Source organism: Oncorhynchus tshawytscha, linkage group LG16 (assembly GCF_018296145.1).
Source record: "Oncorhynchus tshawytscha isolate Ot180627B linkage group LG16, Otsh_v2.0, whole genome shotgun sequence".
Lineage (NCBI taxonomy): Eukaryota > Metazoa > Chordata > Actinopteri > Salmoniformes > Salmonidae > Oncorhynchus > Oncorhynchus tshawytscha.
In genome coordinates this window covers 28,578,325-28,586,081 of record NC_056444.1, presented here as the reverse complement: position 1 = coordinate 28,586,081, position 7,757 = coordinate 28,578,325, and positions in this window count along the sequence as shown.

The following is a 7,757-nucleotide window of genomic DNA, read 5'->3' as shown; positions in this document are numbered from 1 at the left end:
ATTCCCTATACAGCACACTACTTTTGACCAGAGCCCTATGGGATGCCATTTGGTATGCAGCAAGTGTGATAATGACCACTATTTCAGACGGGGAGAGAACTCTCCTGTTGTTATTACCAGAGCTCTGTGTATGTGTCCCCTGGGGCCTTCTCTAGAATCTCACTGTGTTGCTGCTTAGACCTGGGTTCAAATACTATTTGAAATAATTAAAAATACTGTAGCTGGGCTTGCTGAGGTTATCTGTTGCAATGGAATCAACAGCAAAGTCTCAAAAGCCCCAAGCCATGCCCATCTGGCACTCCAGGCAAGCTAACTCATTTTGAAATGACTTCAAATAGTATTTGAACCCAGGTCTGCTACTTTCTTACTGTGCTGCTATGTCACAGGGTTAGCTAGCGTGCTGCAGCTGAATTGACAGCCTGCTAAAGATGTGTGTGTGTGTGTGTGTGTGTGTGTGTGTGTGTGTGTGTGTGTGTGTGTGTGTGGTGTTTGCATTAACATCTGCTAACCATGTGTATGTGACAAATAAAATTTGATTTGATTTGATTTGATTTGTGTGTGTGTGTGTTTGTGCGCGTGTGTGTCCTGGAAAGCTGCAGTGGAAACAACTGATTATCTGAGACAGTCTCCCACTGGCAAATCAATACATCAATACATCACTACATCTGAATCCTGAGCCTGCATTTGGGCTTTCCTTTGACAAAAAACTTCCAGTGTTTACCTTTGAAATACACCGCAGATGCAGAGATGAAGCATACGTATAGTAGGTAAGAAACAGGGAATATTATGGCCACAAAAAACCTAGTTAGCTTTGTTTCGAAATGTATAATACAATGGAATGGAAAACAACGTATTCAATCCCCTTCAATAGGGCAGTTAGATCTGTACTGGTACTGTCCCTTCCTTCCATTTAATCTTGTTCAACAGCTGTTCACTGGTTTAAACACCCCATTACTCATTCTACAGGGCCCAGGCTGCTTTAAAGGGATACTTTGGGATGTTGGCATTGAGTACCTGTCTCTATTTCACCAGAGTCAGATGAATTTGTGGATACCATTTTTATGTCTCTGTGTGCAGTTTGAAGGAAGTTGCTAACTAGCGCTAGTGCAATTTCTAACTAGCATTCGCGCAATAACTGGAAGACTATGGGTATCTGCTAGAATGCTAGTATATACCCATAGAATTCCAGTCATTGCACTAACACTAGTTAGCATTGGCTCATGAATACCACTAACTTCCTTCACACTGGAAACAGAGACATAAAAATGGTATCCACAAGTGCATCTAACTGAGGAAGTAGATAAATGGCCTCATTGCCAACATCCTAAAGTATCCCTTTAACATGTGTATCAAGATCCCTCAGATGGGCTGAAGCTATTTGCATGGTGACAATGTTAAACCTACAGTCTGGGATTGGTACATACATTTTTGGTCTTTAACATGTATAATATACAGTGTACCCACTGATAATGGAATCCCTGATTGTGGCATTAAGAGAGCTGATGAAGCCTTATAGTGGTGTATGACTGGAGACGATGGCGATGATGCAACAGGCCGCCTACCTTGGGAGAGAACACAGACATTTGCATGCCTTAAGAAAGGCATCGCTAGTGAGTCATCCTGAAGAACAGAACCTTTAACACCTACACACTCAAGACCGGGAACACAGGGATGCTACAGACAATTAAATCAGATTTAAAATGGCATTAGAACTACTTCAGCGACACTTTGGCGAGCAGGGGACGTGGGTTTCGGCATATCATTTGGTATCGACACTGCCGAGCACTACAATCAGAAAACCTTTAATCAGAAGAAGCACTTAAGAGTTTCATTACAAAGGTAGGGAATATGAAGACAGGGAAAGTGCTACAGATGGAAATTGTTTCAGTGTTGAGACCTGAAGGGTATCTAACTTCCATTATTATGATATGGACATGGATAATAATGATGGTCATGGATAGGGTTTATATAGTGCTATTTCAAGTGTTCAAAGCAGTTAATCTCTAGTAGTTTTAAGTAATTCTAAGTATTTTATGTTATGGCAGAGACCATGATTGCATTCTTACAGCACAAGAATGCTTTATCTAGTCATTGATTTTGATTGAATTGGGCAGGAAATATTTTACTTGTACTATATCTGTAATTATGTACAGATGTAGGATTTTAATTTTAGCTAGTTTGCTACAGCAGGAAAATGATCCTGCAGCAAAGGAAATGTGAATTATTATGTGAATTATAATTAATGGACATTTTTATAGGGGTTTGCTACATTTTTCAGAAGGGAAAATCAAGTTTTACATTGCCTGCATTTCAAGAAAGTTCTTGGAACAGGGTGATCAAATTAAGTTCTTACATATGTAGTCCCAGACCTAGATTAAGCCTACTCTTACACAGAAAAACACTTTGCTCTTAGGGCCGGTTTCCAGGACACAGAATATGTCTATTGCTGCACTAAAAAACACTTTTCAATTGAGACCTCTAATTGAACGTATATGCCAGTCCAGGACGAGGCTTACCCTGGGTCCGGGAAACTAGCCCATAGAGTTTAGGCTGATGGATCTATTCTATGGGGACATTATAGCAGGTGGCTGACCTGGTAATTATGGTTTGCGAACCAAAGTTGAGGAACCTTTATCTAAACCTATTCACTAGACCAGAGCATGGAGCCCAAACTAACACATTCAGAGCTTGGTGTCCATCATTATAAACACTGAAAAGCTGAAAGTAGAAATGAACACACATTCATTATACATCTGTTTCATATGCGCATATTCAAAGAATTGGGCATTTTTCAAACAAAGCAAACAACACAAAAAATATGTCATACAAGTGGTTCACCTGCGATGGCACTACACGGCGTAATAATGACTATATGCAAATACAGCAGGGGATCAAACATCTTTTGTTCGCTGGAGAGCCACATTGGCACAAGCCTATGTAGGTAGTAATAACGGTGTTGTTTTGTACAGAGAATTTCATTGAGCTCTTGAAAATGCAACAATGAATGTACTCACAGGGAGTATAATAAATGAATGCATTATGAATTCAAACAACGCTTCCCAAATGTACAAGGACACACAGTATTTCTATGGTGATTTGTTGTGTGTGGAAAAAAAAGCTTGCCACTGATTCAGAACTTTCAATGTGAAAATGTATCTCATGTAAGGTATGTGCAGTGGTGTAAAGTACTTAGGTAAAAATACTTTAAAGTACTAACTAAGTAGTTTTTTGGTGGTATATGTACCTCACTTTACAATTTATTTTTGGCCATTTTTTACTTCACTACATTCCTAAAGAAAATAATGTACTTTTTACTCCACACCCAAAAGTACATGCTTATCAAAACAGGAAAATGGTCCAATTAGAAATGATTACTTTTGATACTTAAGTATATTTAAAACCAAATACTTTTAGACTTTTACTCAAGTAGTATTTTACTGGGTGACTTTCACTTTTACTTGAGTAATTTTCTGTTAAAACCATTTCCTGCAGTAGAATAACAAAAGCGCCCTCTAGTGGCCTCAGGGGTGGAATGTTATTCATATTTTCAGAATTTCCAAATGAAAAAAATAAAAAAATAATGCTGAAAATCTGGTGTTTCTATATCAAACGGTTTTGTTATATTTCAGTCATCTGTGATGTATATAAAGTGTAATATTGGGATGCAAACCTCAAATTGAATATATATCCAACATGTGTCTTCTTTTTTAAAAGTCCATAACCATGTGTGTGAGGTGTATACTTTTGTTTCAAAATAGATTATTTAAGACTACCAAGAAACAGTCTGTGTTACCCTGATTTAGCCCACAGGAGTAAAAGGTTTTAATTTATCTTTATTTTTACACAAGTATGACAATTGGGTACTTTTTCCACCACTGGGTATGTACATGTATGTCAATCTTTTCAAACCAAGCTCATGACTTGTGGAGTCCAGCATAAGGGTGAGTACCTACAAGGTAATTGTTTTAAAAATCTGTGGTTCAAGTGGTTGATTTGACAAAAAATATAAAATAATATATATAATATACAGTGCCTTGCGAAAGTATTCGGCCCCCTTGAACTTTGCGACCTTTTGCCACATTTCAGGCTTCAAACATAAAGATATAAAACTGTATTTTTTTGTGAAGAATCAACAACAAGTGGGACACAATCATGAAGTGGAACGACATTTATTGGATATTTGAAACTTTTTTAACAAATCAAAAACTGAAAAATTGGGCGTGCAAAATTATTCAGCCCCTTTACTTTCAGTGCAGCAAACTCTCTCCAGAAGTTCAGTGAGGATCTCTGAATGATCCAATGTTGACCTAAATGACTAATGATGATAAATACAATCCACCTGTGTGTAATCAAGTCTCCGTATAAATGCACCTGTACTGTGATAGTCTCAGAGGTCCGTTAAAAGCGCAGAGAGCATCATGAAGAACAAGGAACACACCAGGCAGGTCCGAGATACTGTTGTGAAGAAGTTTAAAGCCGGATTTGGATACAAAAAGATTTCCCAAGCTTTAAACATCCCAAGGAGCACTGTGCAAGCGATAATATTGAATTGGAAGGAGTATCAGACCACTGCAAATCTACCAAGACCTGGCCGTCCCTCTAAACTTTCAGCTCATACAAGGAGAAGACTGATCAGAGATGCAGCCAAGAGGCCCATGATCACTTTGGATGAACTGCAGAGATCTACAGCAGAGGTGGGAGACTCTGTCCATAGGATGAACTGCAGAGATCTACAGCTGAGGTGGGAGACTCTGTCCACACCAAACATGTGGAAGAAGGTGCTCTGGTCAGATGAAACCAAAATTGAACTTTTTGGCAACAATGCAAAACGTTATGTTTGGCGTAAAAGCAACACAGCTCATCACCCTGAACACACCATCCCCACTGTCAAACATGGTGGTGGCAGCATCATGGTTTGGGCCTGCTTTTCTTCAGCAGGGACAGGGAAGATGGTTAAAATTGATGGGAAGATGGATGGAGCCAAATACAGGACCATTCTGGAAGAAAACCTGATGGAGTCTGCAAAGGACCTGAGACTGGGACGAAGATTTGTCTTCCAACAAGACAATGATCCAAAACATAAAGCAAAATCTACAATGGAATGGTTCAAAAATAAACATATCCAGGTGTTAGAATGGCCAAGTCAAAGTCCAGACCTGAATCCAATCGAGAATCTGTGGAAAGAACTGAAAACTGCTGTTCACAAATGCTCTCCATCCAACCTCACTGAGCTCGAGCTGTTTTGCAAGGAGGAATGGGAAACAAATTCAGTCTCTCGATGTGCAAAACTGATAGAGACATACCCCAAGCGACTTACAGCTGTAATCGCAGCAAAAGGTGGCGCTACAAAGTATTAACTTAAGGGGGCTGAATAATTTTGCACGCCCAATTTTTCAGTTCTTGATTTGTTAAAAAAGTTTGAAATATCCAATAAATGTCGTTCCACTTCATGATTGTGTCCCACTTGTTGTTGATTCTTCACAAAAAAATACAGTTTTATATCTTTATGTTTGAAGCCTGAAATGTGGCAAAAGGTCGCAAAGTTCAAGGGGGCCGAATACTTTCGCAAGGCACTGTATATACAGATTTTAAAAACAATTACAGAGATACTATGTAATTGAACACAGGTTGGTTATCAGTGTTTTACAGGTTCTATCCTGAGGCCTGCAGTCGCTGTTCAGACATGAGTACAGTGCAAACACACACACACAAAGATAAGTAGTCATTTTTTACACACACACACACACACACACACACACACACACACACACACACACACAATTACAGTGCCTAAACCCTCTCCGATTCCTCTCATTAACCCAATGTGTCCATCCCAAACAGGGCAGGGTGCCAGAAGAGAAGGAATAGGTGAGAATGAATAAAAAGTATTGAAAGACACACACTTGCGTTTCTTGCCACAGTTTTTCCAATCCACTTTCCCACCTTTACAAACATCCATTATGTTCATTTGAAACAGGCTGTTGTTGCAGGGGGGCATCAAAACCATCTATTTTGTTTTTGTTGCATTTTTTAAAATTCTGTGGTATCAAATTTCTACACACATTTCAATCTTGTTGTATAACACTTCTAACGAAATTACTCTTAACGTGTCTATAGAACATTTTCCAATTAAAATGATGATACACATTTCTAGGAAATGTTGAGTACTTGAGTCTCACCTGGTGAGCTAGTGATACAGAAATGTTGTTACCAATTCAGTTACCATGTCAGTTCATTGAAAACCTCCACCAGGCACAGCTAGAAGAGGTCCCCCACCAGGCACAACCCTGATAGCCTGGTTCCTCTCTAGGTTTCTTCCTAGGTTCCTGCCTTTTTTTGGGAGTTTTTCTTAGCCACTGTGCTTCCACATCTGCTCTTTGGGATTTTAAGCTGGGTATGTGTATAGCACTTTGTGACAAAAGCTGATGTAAAAATAACTTTATAAAATAAATGTGATTGAATGATTGAAATTAAAGAGCACAACTACCTGTGAAATGAATTAAGAATTTAAATCTGTTTGGCTGTTACTTTGAATTGTTTGTCATCATCGGCCATCCCTTTGTCTCCAGGGCCCTACATGTTTCGACGTCAGCAGGTGTTCAGAGACAGGAGGGGAAGGAGAGATCATGACAGTATCTTGCCCCAGCATTTCATATGTTTCTGTGGATTTAGTGCAAAGCCAAAGTTTTATGAACAAAATGGCAGGAGGATTTGAGGTTCAATGTGATTTATTACCTCCCATTTTACATGCTGAAAATGAAAATAGACTCAATGTTCTACACTATTTTGCTTTCTACACTATTTTGTCCATTTGAAAAGGGAATTGAGAACATAATATTTATCATCACATGATTGTGTCTAGTGTCAGTCTGACACATATCTAACATTTATAAAGAAGTGAGGCGTGCTTCACTCGTGACTCAAACTGGCCTGGCCCAGTCACAAACACGCACTCACTCACAGTTGGAGCCAGTTGAAAGTGAATCCAATTGTCTGTTTGATGTTAGTGTGACTGCTCTGAGGTCTCTAGATAATCCCTACCTCTCTGCCACTGACACAGAGAGGTGTCACACGAACATCAAACAGACAATTGGATTCACTTTCAACTGGCTCCAACTATGAGTAAGTGCATTTTAAAGCTCACTTTAATGAACAATACCTTTAAAGGCTTAATAGCCTTCATAAACCATTTATTAACCTTAATAGTATTCATTGACCATTTATAACCCGTAAGTCTTCATAAACCATTTATAAGCCTTAATAGAATTCATAAACCATTTATAACCCTTAATAGTATTCATTGACCATTTATAACCCGTAAGTCTTCATAAACCATTTATAACCCTTAATAGCCTTCATAAACCATTTATAACCCGTAATAGTATTCATAGACCATTTATAACCCTTAATAGTCTTCATAAACCATTTATAACCCTTAATAGTATTCATTGACCATTTATAACCCATAATAGTCTTCATAGACCATTTATAACCCATAATAGTCTTCATAGACCATTTATAACCCTTAATAGTCTTCATAAACCATTTATTACCCTTAATAGCCTTCATAAACCATTTATAACATTTAATAACCTTCATAAATGCTACTTCTGAAGTCTTAATTTCTTGTTATTTTTTGGGGAGGGGAAATTATGTGTTTATTATTGTATTGCTAGATATTGCTGCACTGTTGGAGCTAGAAACATTAGCATTCCGCTGCACCTGCGATAACATCTGCAAAACTGTGTATGTGACCA